Source organism: Odontesthes bonariensis, chromosome 11 (genome assembly GCF_027942865.1).
Source record: "Odontesthes bonariensis isolate fOdoBon6 chromosome 11, fOdoBon6.hap1, whole genome shotgun sequence".
Lineage (NCBI taxonomy): Eukaryota > Metazoa > Chordata > Actinopteri > Atheriniformes > Atherinopsidae > Odontesthes > Odontesthes bonariensis.
The window spans coordinates 29540328-29555514 of NC_134516.1; the positions used below are offsets into that span (position 1 = coordinate 29540328).

The following is a 15187-nucleotide window of genomic DNA, read 5'->3' on the forward strand; positions in this document are numbered from 1 at the left end:
TGCACTTAGGATAAGTCAAATTTAAGGTTGGGGTTATCACAATCTCTTTAGAATATACCCAAATATGAAAGATAAACTATGTCAAATTATAAAGGGCTTGCTTTCCAGGCAAAATGTGGCGGGATTGATGTCCGCACTCCTCAGAAATCTTTTAGGTGCTCTTCTGGTGAGAGGCCTTAATGATCATCTTACAAAGACAAAGCAACTAACGTGCAAATTCAAATTTTTTTAAAATCGGAAAGAAAAAAGAATCTGCAAAACCATGAAACACTACGGATTTTCCATGTCTCACTCATCGAACGCAAGACTCTACTTGATACATTCAACCACTCTGAAAAACACTGATAAAAACCAACAAGCTTCACTTGTGAGATCTATTCCTTTTGATGTATCAAGGAATGGATCGTTTGGTCAGAAATGGTTCGTTAATTTGGAAGCGCTAAGAATACATCAACCGAAGGGGAATTAGCTCAAATGGTAGAGCGCTCGCTTAGCATGTGAGAGGTAGCGGGATCGACGCCCGCATTCTCCAGTTGTCTTTCCTTTGTCCTCATTGGAGGAAATGATTAACAGCTGGATGTGGCAAAGGTGGATAAAAAACTGAAAGAAAGACAGCTCTTTCACATTAGCCTGAAGTCACACTCAAAATTCTTCATGATAGATTCAATCGCCCAAATGAACCTAGTGCAAGCAAATAAAAATATTGCGACAAAAGCATTGTTTGAAAAGCCTGCTTGTAAGAAGTGGAATGAGAAATATTAACAAACCAGCACACAACTTGACATTCAAAGCCGACGAGAATGGGATTCGAACCCATGCGTGCAAAGCACAATGGATTAGCAGTCCATCGCCTTAACCGCTCGGCCACCTCGTCCTCTCTTTTGTAAGTTTGACCATAAAAAATTCCGTCTTAAACTACAGCTGGTATAATTTTGATCTCAACATTGGAGCCTCATTAGATACAATGGCCTTGCGTGCAGAGGATATGAATTCATCCTCCTTTCACAAAAATAGAATCATTATCTAAATGTGGTACCATGTAGGGATGTTTGAGGTTGTTTGATTTAAAATTGGGCGAAACAAAAGCAATTGCACTTAGGATAAGTCCAATTTAAGGTTGGGGTTATTACAATCTCTTCAGTATATACCCAAATATGAAAGATAAACTATGTCAAATTATGAAGGGCTTGCTTTCCAGGCAAAATGTGGCGGGATCGATGTCCGCACTCCTCAGAAATCTTTTAGGTGCTCTTCTGGTGAGAGGCCTTAATGATCATCTTACAAAGACAAAGCAACTAACGTGCAAATTCAAATTTTTTTAAAATCGGAAAGAAAAAAGAATCTGCAAAACCATGAAACACTACGGATTTTCCATGTCTCACTCATCGAACGCAAGACTCTACTTAATACATTCAACCACTCTGAAAAACACTGATAAAAACCAACAAGCTTCACTTGTGAGATCTATTCCTTTTGATGTATCAAGGAATGGATCGTTTGGTCAGAAATGGTTCGTTAATTTGGAAGCGCTAAGAATACATCAACCGAAGGGGAATTAGCTCAAATGGTAGAGCGCTCGCTTAGCATGTGAGAGGTAGCGGGATCGACGCCCGCATTCTCCAGTTGTCTTTCTTTTGTCCTCATTGGAGGAAATGATTAACAGCTGGATGTGGCAAAGGTGGATGCAAACTGAAAGAAAGACAGCTCTTTCACATTAGCCTGAAGTCACACTCAAAATTCTTCATGATAGATTCAATCGCCCAAATGAACCTAGTGCAAGCAAATAAAAATATTGCGACAAAAGCATTGTTTGAAAAGCCTGCTTGTAAGAAGTGGAATGAGAAATATTAACAAACCAGAACAGAACTTGACATTCAAAGCCGACGAGGATGGGATTCGAACCCATGCGTGCAAAGCACAATGGATTAGCAGTCCATCGCCTTAACCGCTCGGCCACCTCGTCCTCTCTCTTGTAAGTTTGACCATAAAAAATTCCATCTTAAACTACAGCTGGTATAATTTTGATCTCAACATTGGAGCCTCATTAGATACAATGGCCTCGCGTGCAGAGGAAATGAATTTATCCTCCTTTCACAAAAATAGAATCATTATTATCTAAATGTGGTACCATGTAGGGATGTTTGAGGTTGTTTGATTTAAAATTGGGCGAAACAAAAGCAATTGCACTTAGGATAAGTCAAATTTAAGGTTGGGGTTATTACAATCTCTTCAGTATATACCCAAATATGAAAGATAAACTATGTCAAATTATAAAGGGCTTGCTTTCCAGGCAAAATGTGGCGGGATTGATGTCCGCACTCCTCAGAAATCTTTTAGGTGCTCTTCTGGTGAGAGGCCTTAATGGTCATCTTATAAAGACAAACCAACTAATGTGCAAATTCAAATTTGTTTAAAATCGGTAAGAAAAAAGAATCTGCATAACCATGAAACACTACGGATTTTCCATGTCTCACTCATCGATCGCAAGACCCTACTTGATACATTCAACCACTATGAAAAACACTGATAAAAACCAACAAGCTTCAGTTTTGAGATCTATTCCTTTCAATGTATCAAGGAATGGATCGTTTGGTCAGAACTGGTTCGTTAATTTGGAAGCGCTAAGAATACATCAACCGAAGGGGAATTAGCTCAAATGGTAGAGCGCTCGCGTAGCATGTGAGAGGTAGTGGGATCGACGCCCGCATTCTCCAGTTGTCTTTCCTTTATCCTCTGTGGAGGAAATGATTAACAGCTGGATGTGGCAAAAGTGGATAAAAAACTGAAAGAAAGACAGCTCTTTCACATTAGCCTGAAGTCACACTCAAAATTCTTCATGATAGATTCAATCGCCCAAATGAACCTAGTGCAAGCAAATAAAAATATTGCGACAAAACCATTGTTTGATAAGCCTGCTTGTAAGAAGTGGAATGAGAAATTTTAACAAACCAGCACACAACTTGACATTCAAAGCCGACGAGGATGGGATTCCAACCCATGTGTGCAAAGCACAATGGATTAGCAGTCCATCGCCTTAACTTCTCGGACACCTCGTCCTCTCTCTTGTACGTTTGACCATAAAAATTTCCGTCTTAAACTACAGCTGGTATAATTTTGATCTCAAAATTGGAGACTCATTAGATACAATGGCCTTGCGTGCAGAGGATTTGAATTCATCCTCCTTTCACAAAAATAGAATCATTATTATCTAAATTTGGTTTCATGTAGGGATGTTTGAGGTTGTTTGATTTAAAATTGGGCGAAACAAAAGCAATTGCACTTAGGATACGTCAAATTTAAGGTTGGGGTTATCACAATCTCTTTAGAATATACCCAAATATGGAAGACAAACTATGTCAAATTATAAAGGGCTTGCTTTCCAGGCAAAATGTGGCGGGATTGATGTCCGCACTCCTCAGAAATCTTTTAGGTGCTCTTCTGGTGAGAGGCCTTAATGATCATCTTATAAAGACAAACCAACTTATGTGCAAATTCAAATTTGTTTAAAATCGGTAAGAAAAAAGAATCTGCCAAACCATGAAACACTACGGATTTTCCATGTCTCACTGATGGAACGCAAGACCCTACTTGATACATTCAACCACTCTGAAAAACACTGAGAAAAACCAACAAGCTTCAGTTGTGAGATCTATTCCCTTTGATGTATCAAGGAATGGATCGTTTGGTCAGAAAGGGTTCGTTAATTTGGAAGCGCTAAGAATACATCAACCGAAGGGGAATTAGCTCAAATGGTAGAGCGCTTGCTTAGCATGTGAGAGGTAGTGGGATCGACGCCCGCATTCTCCAGTTGTCTTTCATTTGTCCTTTGTCCTCTGTGGAGGAAATGATTAACAGCTGCATGTAGCAAAGGTGGGTGCAAAGTGAAAGAAAGACAGCTCTTTCACATTAGCCTGAAGTCACACTCAAAATTCTTCATGATAGCTTCAATCGCCCAAATGAACCAAGTGCAAGCAAATAAAAATATTGCGACAAAAGCATTGTTTCAAAAGCCTGCTTGTAAGAAGTGGAATGAGAAATATTAACAAACCAGAACAGAACTTGACATGCAAAGCCGACGAGGATGGGATTCGAACCCATGTGTGCAAAGCACAATGGATTAGCAGTCCATCGCCTTAACCGCTCGGCCACCTCGTCCTCTCTCTTGTAAGTTTGACCATAAAAAATTCCGTCTTAAACTACAGCTGGTATAATTTTGATCTCAACATTGGAGCCTCATTAGATACAATGGCCTTTCGTGCAGAGGATATGAATTTATCCTCCTTTCACAAAAATAGAATCATTATTATCTAAATGTGGTACCATGTAGGGATGTTTGAGGTTGTTTGATTTAAAATTGGGCGAAACAAAAGCAATTGCACTTAGGATAAGTCAAATTTAAGGTTGGGGTTATTACAATCTCTTCAGAATATACCCAAATATGGAAGATAAACCATGTCAAATTATAAAGGGCTTGCTTTCCAGGCAAAATGTGGCGGGATTGATGTCCGCACTCCTCAGAAATCTTTTAGGTGCTCTTCTGGTGAGAGGCCTTAATGGTCATCTTATAAAGACAAACCAACTAATGTGCAAATTCAAATTTGTTTAAAATCGGTAAGAAAAAAGAATCTGCATAACCATGAAACACTACGGATTTTCCATGTCTCACTCATCGATCGCAAGACTCTACTTGATACATTCAACCACTCTGAAAAACACTGATAAAAACCAACAAGCTTCAGTTTTGAGATCTATTCCTTTCAATGTATCAAGGAATGGATCGTTTGGTCAGAACTGGTTCGTTAATTTGGAAGCGCTAAGAATCCATCAACCGAAGGGGAATTAGCTCAAATGGTAGAGCGCTCGCTTAGCATGTGAGAGGTAGCGGGATCGACGCCCGCATTCTACAGTTGTCTTTCCTTTGTCCTCTGTGGATGAAATGATTAACAGCTGGATGTGGCAAAGATGGATGCAAACTGAAAGAACGACAGCTCTTTCACATTAGCCTGAAGTCACACTCAAAATTCTTCATGATAGATTCAATTGCCCAAATGAACTTCGTGTAGGCAAATAAAAGTTTTGCGACAAAAGCATTGTTTGAAAAGCCTGCTGGTAAGAAGTGGAATGAGAAATTTTAACAACCCAGAACAGAACTTGACATGCAAAGCCGACGAGGATGGGATTCGAACCAATGCGTGCAAAGCACAATGGATTAGCAGTCCATCGCCTTAACCACTCGGCCACCTCGTCCTCTCTCTTGTAGGTTTGACCATAAAAAATTCCGTCTCAAACTACAGCTGGTATAATTTTGATCTCAACATTGGAGCCTCATTAGATACAATGGCCTTGCGTGTAGCTGTCTCTCTGTGTTTATTGGCATACAGCACGGTTAGTGAGATCCAGATCCATGTGGGCACTCAGGATGGATTTAAATAGCGACTCTATAACTGATGTTATATGTAAAACATATTAGCTTTTTAAAAATCTTTATTTTAAAGAAAACGAGAAAAAATAATAATTTCTGAATGGTCAGGCTCTGTCAGAGGTGACAGTGTAGAAACAGAGTGCAGCATAGAGGGAAGTACAGGTTAAGTGGTAGATTACATTTCTACACCTGAACAGGGACTTGAACCCTGGACCCTCAGATTAAAAGTCTGATGCTCTACCAATTGAGCTATCCAGGCCCTATGAGAGTGTGTCTGAGTGACAGCTGACATCTGAAACACTTCCTGAGTCCAAAGCTGTGACGCTGTTTTCTGAACAAACGCCTGGTTGATGTGAACTTGTGTTGCAGCCACTGAGCATAAAGAAGAAGGCCTTCATGGAGGGAAACAGGGAGTTAAGGAGGAGTGTGAAGAAAAAAGGAAGAGAGCAAGTCGGTGGGAAACTCTCTGCAGCAGAACAGTGTGAGGGATGTGTGGTCAGGAATGGAAAAGCTCACAGGCTTTGGGATAATGTGGGATCAGACAGATGGAAGAGTTCAGACAAACTCAGCATGCTGCTGCCTCCTGCTACAGACCTCACATCCTCCATGTACCAACAGCTGCCCTGTCACACCTCAGCACATCTACATGAAACTATCACATCTATAGGAAAATAAACTATGGCCTCATCTGGATACAAACAAAAGAGATGATTGTGGATTTTAGGAGGAGCAGCAGTCAGCTGAACAGCGTCTCCATCCTCGGTGAAGAGGTGGTTGAGGATTACAGATACCTGAGGGTTCACCTGGACAGCAGACTGGACTGGAAATGCAACACTGAGGCTGTCTACAAGATGGGACATTCAGTAAACTATTCCTATAACTGTATGTATGCTAACTGAGTTGGCATGGGTTGGTGCACTAAACACATGTTACAGAGTTTAATATTTCTGCATCTTTTAGTAAAAACAGGAAAGAATGAGTGTATATTTCCAGCCAAATTCCCAATAAAGCTGCTCTCATCCACATATTTTTCTGTTTCTTCTGTCAGACGGCTAAACTGAAAATCAGCCCATTAAGACTACGTGTCAACTCGTGGTCACTTAAAGCATGTCCAGCCTGTCGCTCTGCTCTAATAAAATCCTGATTTCGTTCTGAATTTCCTGATCAAGATAAAAAATATGTAACATACAGAACAAAAAGCATCCATCTCCAGCTGAAAACATGAAACCTGCAGACTACACATAAAATGTTCCACTGGGGACACCGACCCAAGTTGGTTATTAGCAGGAAATTTCATAAATATCCTCAAAACCAGTTTTCCTCAGTGTGCAGACTTCAGATTTTTGTTTTAAGTTTTGTACAAAGAAAATAGTCTCAAATGTAACCTCTCTTCAATGCATATTCAGAACTTATTAAAATCTCTTCCAGAAAAACTCTTGTTTTGATCGTTTTCTTTAAAATAAAGATTTTTAAAAAGCTAATTGACCATGTGCTCTGTTTTACATATAACATCAGTTATAGAGGTAAACACGCAAAGTTAGCATATTGACGGGTTTCAAATATATTTTTCAGTGGCGGCCGTGCTTTGGCTCACTGGGCCTTCAGTGCGGGTTTCCCGTCCATTCAGAGTCGCTATTTAAATCCGTCCTGAGTGCCCACATGGATCTGGATCTCACTAACCGTGCTGCATGCCAATAAACACAGAGAGACAGCTGTTAGAAGACTTTCTTCTGCAGGTTTCCTTCTGATTTATTTATTTTTTAAACACTTATTCAGCAGCAGGATGTTTATTCATCAATTAGCCGACTAATAATGAATTATGAGAGAGATTTCACATATTGAGAGCAGCTACCATTGTTATTGTTATTATTATCACATATATCAGCAGTTCAGAATATTTGATCATTTATATTTATAATCTAATATTTATATATGTAAATAAAATACATAATACTCACAAGAGTTCCTGATTATTATCTATTTATGGACATAACACTGAGATGCTGCATATGTTGGTCCATTGTTGCCAGTTAACTGCAGCCTTGCAGCTTTCAGCAGCAGCTGTTACCGCTGAGCAATCAGTTCCCTCTGCACTGAGGATCATATGAAAGCAGCTCCTGCAGCTTCAGGTTAGTGTCACAGGGCTCTGAACTTTGTGTTAGTGCAGTTTGGCAGCAGCAGGTCCCAGGCAAGCTTTAATTATATTGCACCAGAATGAGGTGAGTAACTTCTAGTCTATCCCAGTGCTTCTAAGTGGTGGCACTGAACCTCTGCTGCCTTAAATGTCTGAGGCAAGCAGAACCTCATTTGGTCGCAGCATTACACTATGAATATGCAGTTAAGCTCAACAGGACTGGGCATGTTAAGGGGAGGTGGTGGTTGGACCCCACTGGTCTCTAAATGTACTCAGAACTTCATATGAGATGTCCCTGTTTCTGCAGGGTTTTGTGGATTTCTTGTGTGCTGATTGGAAGCATCACCTGCATTCCTGCACAAAGCGGTAAGCTGATCCCAATCAAAGCTCTGCAACTAAAAGCAGTTTAAATTGACTCGGGTGTAAATGGAAGGCTGATCTTTATTCTCTGTTTTCTCACCCATGTATTCAGTTTATGGACAAGCTCTATCTAAGCCAACGTATCAGAAAGCAGCTGGAACCAGTGGTTCAGCAGCACAGCAGCATGGCGCTCAGGGAGGTCAGTCTGGAGCTCCTGGCAGCAATTACCAGTTTGAAGATGGGAACTGGAGCCTTTCATCTGACACCAGCGGCGAGGACGAGCCAGTCTTCACTCCTGTGGCCGACGAGGATCAAGTCTACGCTTACAAATCTCGGTCACGCTACAACCAGAAGCGTGTGCTGTTCAGCCAGTTCCGCTACAGCCCAACAGAATCTGAGCCAGACCACGGCAAAACATCTCAGCACAAGGTTCAAGTTCAGAGCGGCTTCTGAGGATCTTTCTGGTGAGGCTCATTTTACTCTGCATGTGTGCTCTCTGTAGCTGCTGGTAGGTGACTGACTTTCTTTGTCTTGCAGATCTGCATATTCTAGAGGCATCGCTGCTGCTACCGCTTGAATAAATGGCTTTAACTTGAATACCTTGTTGCTCCATCAAATGGCTCCTAGCTGTCTCTGGGTCATCCAGTTGTGGGTTGGAGGGGATAGTTGAGGGCCTGACAGGTTGACATGACTTAATCCTATAAATAAGGTGTTGGCATTAACTTAAGGACAGTATCTGCTCAAAGGTGAGCTTGTGAAGGTCTTGATGGCTTCAGCTTGGAATGCATTCCCAACTAAAAATGGCTGAAAAGCCAACTGCAGCTCTCTGACAGCAGTGGGTAAAGGTGTGGCCTTGAGCTCTATTAGAAGATTCCACTGCTGCATATTGTGCTGAGGGGGAAACCTTTACACTCTGTAGCAGTCCTCACCCTACAGCTCTGGGTAAGGGCAGACCCATCAGATGCTGGGGCCATGTGAAATCTGGACAGGTCAATGGCCGAGGATGGCTTCATAACTATCTTATGTGGTAGCAAAGGTCTTGTACTTTGAATACTTGTAATGAAGCTTGTGCTGCACAAATCAAAAGATGTGGCAGCTACATGCATTTAGTGACTTGGGAACAAAATTTATAGGCTCAATGTTGTCAACTACTCACTACCTGGAAGTTGGATCAGGTGGTGGGGGCAAACATCAATTTTGTTCTACATTTGCATGCAAGAAGACGAGCCAGGTGTTGGAATATATTCAGTTAAGTCGTGAGCTGTACTGATTAATACTGGGCATAATGCAACATCAAATGTTCCATCTATATGTGAGAATCAGATGTCTTACCTGGTCGTCCCTACAGCAAGGACACTGCCTGTGGGCACTACTTGCACATAGTCGACATATACTGACATAATTAAAAGAAAAACGTCTGTGGACTTGTTTCCACACTTTAAGTCACTCACATTGTTAACCTGCAGGTTGCAGTTTAAATATGAACATGATAAAGTCTGGTCTTTGTTGGATTTTATGAAAGTAATTATGAGGACAGATGATGTGAACTACTGTAACAAATGTTAGTTTTCAGAATTAAAACAACCTGGGGATATAAATAAATATGAAGTTCAGGTGTGACAGTCAACATTTTACAGTAAAAAAAGACTCTCAGAAAATTAGACCCATATTAAAAAAGAGCATTATTCAAATAGAAATGTTTTCCCTTTTAAATGAGTTCAAAATGTAACTTTAACTTCAGTGTATTTTCAGTACAGTTCCACCTCACTAAGAAACATTTGAGAAACAGTTACAGATATGAACAAAATGATGGCACAAGGTGCTTTAAACATTTAACCTCCGTTATGTCCTGTTTAATCAAGTTCATCTGAAATAAATCTAAGATCTCCTCCATATCACTTAATAAAAGAGCAGCTCTGCATCATGTTGTCTCACGTTTCTACATCTCAGCTCAGATATTAATCTGAGCTTTAAACATCTCAGAGTGCGCAGAAGGCAGTTAGCGTGACTTTAGGAAGAATACACCCTCTGCTATGTTCCAAACACATCCATGCTTCTAGATCCTCTGGATGAGAGAGCTGCAGAGCTCCTTATTCCTGCCAAGGAGTCAACATTATGTTAGAGTTATTTCCAGAACTCAGCAGGTTAACTTACTAAGACTCCAGTCTTATGTCACGCTGAGCTCAGTTTTTTCCCCTTGAAACCCAACTAGCAGCTCCCACTAGTGAAGTGGACAAGTGATGTGTTGGACCCCAATTTCATGACTGTGACGACTTTGTGACGTATTAGAACCGAGGTTATAACCTGGAGTCCTTCAGACCAAATCTCTGTCACTCCCCTCACACTCCCCAGCCAGAGATTAGGGGCCCACAGTGATCTGCAGGACTTTGGTCCAGATGTTTAACACCGTATCTGACCAAGCGGAATTCACCTTCTTTAAAACATCCCATGTTCATTCCTCACATGTTGCAACAAACCTTTTTAAATGTCAGAAGTGTTCATTTTCAGAGCTGAATTGAATGCAGCACGATCTGACTGGGTCCCAGGTGAGGTTTATGAGTGTAATTAGAGCAGGTAGAGCACCAATATAAAGTCAGCTGCAGCCTCAGATGAGTTACAGCACAAATCTTCTCTCAACAGCAGTCACTAGATTGCTGTTTTTGACCAGTTTTATCTGAATTGTGTTGCTTCTGTTTTGTCTTGTTCAACATGTTGTTTAAGGTTTTCTTCAGGTGAGTCTTCATGTTTAATGGTTTAGGTTTTTGTTCTCCTATATACTAAAGTTTCTTTCTTTTCTTTTGAAATCCAAACAGGATTTCCTGGCTTTGTGTCCTGCTCTTCAGCATTGGAACATGTTATCCCCCCCAGAAAAACAAGTATATCAACATTTAGGTGCAGTTTATATAAAGGCAGCCAACATGGGAAGTTGTTTAGTCTGGACATGCTCAACCCATGATGTTGGTAGGAATGAGAGGGAAGAGGGTCTGCAACTATATTAATCATGCAGCACCAAATCTTACAATATATTAGACTTCAGGTTTAATGACCCACTTGAACTGCAAATACTCCTTTAGCTTTGTTTTTTGTTACTAAACATATTGGCAGTGATACAGCGGCTACTGACAGCATGACTAACCATGCTGTCATACTTTGCTTCAACTAATTTCTGGGCTCAGGTCAAAACAGTGGGTCCTCTGGCTCTGGTAGTAGCACGTCTGGGTCTGGCTACGGCAGCGGCTCCTCTGGGTCTGGCTACGGCAGCGGCTCCTCTGGGTCTGGCTACGGCAGCGGCTCCTCTGGGTCTGGCTACGGCAGTGGCTCCTCTGGGTCTGGCTACGGCAGCAGCTCCTCTGGCTCTGGCTACGGCAGCGGCTCCTCTGGGTCTGGCTACGGCAGCGGCTCCTCTGGCTACGGCAGCGGCTCCTCTGCGTCTAATGCTGGCTTCACTGCGCAGGATGCAGACTTTGCCCGTTTCCTTGCTGCCCTAATGAACTTGAAGATCGACAGTTCTTTCCCACAGTCTGTCTGGACCTCCGACCAGGTCCCTAAGGACACATCTAAGATGCGCACTGTATACCCTTCATCCCACGTCGTCCAGTCCAGCAATGGCTACCAACGAGCCCGCGACTCCAGTTCGTACGCCAAATACTCCCAGGATGCTTTTGACCACGCTGATGCCAAGACTGGGTCTAAAGGGCAGAAGTTGTACTAAGGTAAAGCTGGACTAGTGTCTGAAGTATTGAGACTCCTGTATCAATACTGACCCCTTCTGTTTTCTGCAGGTGACTCTCATGGACACTTCCATGGAGATTCCAACATGTGGCTGAACTCTGGTAAAATAAACTTGACCAATAAAATGAGGTCTGTGTATTGAATACTTGATCTCAAGGTTTGTTTTCACTTCATAGAGGATTGAGACTTCACCACACCCACTGAGGCTGACTCTGCTTTTGAAGGGCAAACTGAATACTGCTGCTTTAAATTCCACCACTACATGTTTCCTTCTCCTCATGGTTGAATTGCATTACACAAACCCAGACCAAAATAACTTGAAGCTCAGTACAGTGGCCCTGCTTGACCTTGCACCATGAAGGTGTTTCAGTTAAATCTGCACTCGCTGGCCTTTTCCAAGCTTTAATTGCATGTGACTCGTTAGCCTATGCTACGTAGCCTTGCCCCTCTGCTTGGCACCACTTGGTGTCTTCTGTGTGCCTCATCAGAGCCATACATCCCTCTTAACCAACTGTCTTAACTTGCCCCCTGTGTGTGCGGCCTTTGTTCATCTCACCTGGGACACCAGCTGGAGGGCTATGACACTGTGCTTCATACAGACTCGGTCCTTAACATGGCATCACATCTTCCCATGTTGGTTTTCATCCTACACAAGACTTAAATAACTCCTCTGCTTTTGTTTTCCTGATTCTACCACATGTGGAAGATGCCTGTTCAAATTCCCTCGAGTGCAAAGCTACATGATCAATTTGCAAAATATTTTTTAACTCCGATTCAGATCACTTGCTATTAAACTAGCAATAGTTGGAACAATCAAACTTTCAAAGTACTCTCCCACAGTAGGCTCTCTGATACGGCCCTCTAGAAAAGGTCTCCAAACAGTTCTAGCAGAGTCTCAGTGAATGGAAGTGTGGAAATTATTAGACCTTTTGCAGAGTAGACTGGAGAGCTGTACAGGGTGTACCCTGACTCTTTCAATTGGCAGCAGGGATAGGCTAAAGCAGAGATACTCATTATGCGGCTCCTCAAGCTTTAATTGGTGGCTCGCATAGTAGCTTATAACAATATGGTAACAATAACAAATTTTGTCAAATAACATACAGCGAATACTGCCCAGTATGAAGTATTTTTATTAAGGCTTAATGGTGTTTCCTAAAGGGGGCTCTGTTAAACCTGGCAACGCAGCCCGCTTAAACCACCGTCACACTTGACCGCAGTGCACGCTAGCTCCATTAGCGAGATGCAGGCACAATGGGTCAGTTTTTAATTAAAAAAGGACTAAACCATGCTCATCTTGAATGTCTCACTATGATTACAACAAACTACAAATACAACATGAAGAAAGTCAAGGACATGCATGCCAGCTTCCAGTATTGAGTATTAAGGATTCCAGTATTCAGGTAAATGTGGTCTTAATTGAAAATGTATTGGCTGTGTTGTTTCTTTTTTTGTGGGATGTTTTATATGTAGAAATGCATATTTGCAAAACGGAACTTAGTATGTTGTCATAAAAGTGGCTCTTCCCTTGATTTTGCTCTGCCACTGTGGCTCTTGTGGAAAAAAATAGTATCACTGGGCTAAAGGCTTCCACTACCCTAAACTGGATACATCGTGTAAAGTAAATGTATGGTAAGATAGTTCCAGTGAGGAACCTTGGAGTTATTATTGACCAGAATTTATCATTCAATGCACATATAAAACAGGTTTCTAGGACTGCCTTCTTTCACCTTTGTAATATTGTTAAAATCAGGAACATCCTGTCTTAGTGATGCAGTAAAACTGCTCCATGCATTTGTTACTTCAGGATTTGACTACTGTAATTCTTTATTATTGCATTCAGAGGATGCAACATCAATAGGCATGTTCTGGCACAACCTGCCATTACAGAGTGGAAAGGCAACAAGTTGCCTATTAAAGCACAATAGTAGAGTGGTACAGGGTAGGGTTGTCAAAGAATATTCTAAGTTTGAATAGGTTTTTAAAAAAAAAAAAGTGAAAAATAATATTCGAATGTTGAAAAAACATCTGCGCAGCCGCCATCTGCCTTGAGTCGGCACACTGCATGACGGGGTCAGGGACAGGAGTCTGGTAAAGCGTCACTGCTGAAAGTTGATTCACTTGATGGCAGAAAGTTCAGGGCCCAACTTGACTGCAGACAAAGTGATTTTAACCCCCAATAATATATAAAGGCCCGCCTGGAAATACTTCAGATTTTGGTCAGTTGATGGAAATATTTAGAAGCCTTGACAGTTGTATACGAGCTACAGTTACTGATCAGTCGACCACCAGCAGCATGAGGTTACATCTTGAAAAGACTTTGCACAACATGAAACAAATTGTTCAAGGTAAACTTGAATAAACCACCTATTCAAGTCGTCAAGTCTGTTAACTTTAGCCAAAAAAAAAAAAACCCTAGGCAAGGTCATCATTTGACAAGACTGATGAAGACAGCACTGGCTGTGGCTTAACTGCAGAAGAATATTTGAGTATCCAGCCAAGTATTTCAAGCACGACGTTGGTTTGGCAAGCCTTCAGGTTGGCTACCGTGCACTCAGCAACCTATAGAAGGGGTTGTGTCTGGCTGCCATGTACAGGTGTAGAGAAATGGCTGTAAAGGATGCTGTAGCTGATCGCTATAGTCAATTGAGCAACTATTTAACACTTCCATAGCAATTCCTCTCAAGATGCAGAGCTTTGAGACGCCATGTTTGAAACCAAAAGCAGAACGTCCGAGTCAAATATGACAGGTGATGCCTGCCATTTGCCTTGAACCCAGATGGTGTACACAGGCCATTGTTTCCCTTAGTCAATCATTCTGAAGCAAGATCATTTGACAAGATTTTATTCAAAGACTAAAAAGAATCTTATGCCGTTGGGATTCAGCTTTCCAATCTGAAACAGAACCAGATTAGTTCCAGCATTGAGATAAAGACATTTGCAGGTACCACTCAACATACCCTCTGCACATCATGTTCAGCTCTAGCGGGCACTTGGGAAGAACTTTTTCTGCTGCCCAGAACCATGGCTGTCAGTAATATGCTCCTTCAAGTAGTGGACGTCCTGAAAGAAGTCTTTGCCCTTCTCATGCTGCTGGCTGAAGGTGCTGTAGGTTCCAGAGGGGTACAAGCCGTACAAAAGCCTGTAGTCAAAGTTAGGAGATCCACCCACACCAAAGCGTGGCACCAGTACGGTTGCAGATCCCAGTCCAGACCCTTGGCGGTCATCCGGGTAGCCGAATTCTTCGGTCTGCTGCTGGTAATTCCCGAGTTCAGCTTCCTTGGTGACACTGGAGGTCTCCCCTGACTGGAGGACAGGGCCAGGTGGTGACAGGGGGGCTGCAGGGAGAACGTCAGTGAGGCTGAGGGCTTGGGCTGACGCATCCTCAAAGACTGAGGGAGCAATAGCCCACTGGGTTTCTGTGTGGAGACATTTCACAATTAGTCCTTTTCACAGCAGAAGTTCTGATAGCACAGAGTGTTGACATCCCAGTTTCCTAGGATGTAAAGTTAAAAGCCCCAACCCCCTCTACAGAGATTGAG

The 15187-nt window shown here is 42.0% G+C and overlaps 5 non-coding genes across 5 annotated transcripts; all 5 read right to left on the bottom strand.

The window, feature by feature from the left end:
* Positions 1 to 792: 792 nt before the first annotated feature.
* On the bottom strand, positions 793 to 874 carry trnas-gcu (transfer RNA serine (anticodon GCU)). The gene has a single exon. It is a non-coding gene; the product is annotated as a tRNA-Ser (tRNA).
* A 1007-nt stretch (positions 875 to 1881) lies between these two features.
* trnas-gcu (transfer RNA serine (anticodon GCU)) lies at positions 1882 to 1963 on the bottom strand. The gene has a single exon. It is a non-coding gene; the product is annotated as a tRNA-Ser (tRNA).
* Positions 1964 to 4073: 2110 nt separating this feature from the next.
* trnas-gcu (transfer RNA serine (anticodon GCU)) lies at positions 4074 to 4155 on the bottom strand. The gene has a single exon. It is a non-coding gene; the product is annotated as a tRNA-Ser (tRNA).
* A 1010-nt stretch (positions 4156 to 5165) lies between these two features.
* On the bottom strand, positions 5166 to 5247 carry trnas-gcu (transfer RNA serine (anticodon GCU)). Its single transcript has one exon. It is a non-coding gene; the product is annotated as a tRNA-Ser (tRNA).
* A 361-nt stretch (positions 5248 to 5608) lies between these two features.
* Positions 5609 to 5681, bottom strand: trnak-uuu (transfer RNA lysine (anticodon UUU)). Its single transcript has one exon. It is a non-coding gene; the product is annotated as a tRNA-Lys (tRNA).
* Between the last annotated feature and the right edge of the window lie 9506 nt (positions 5682 to 15187).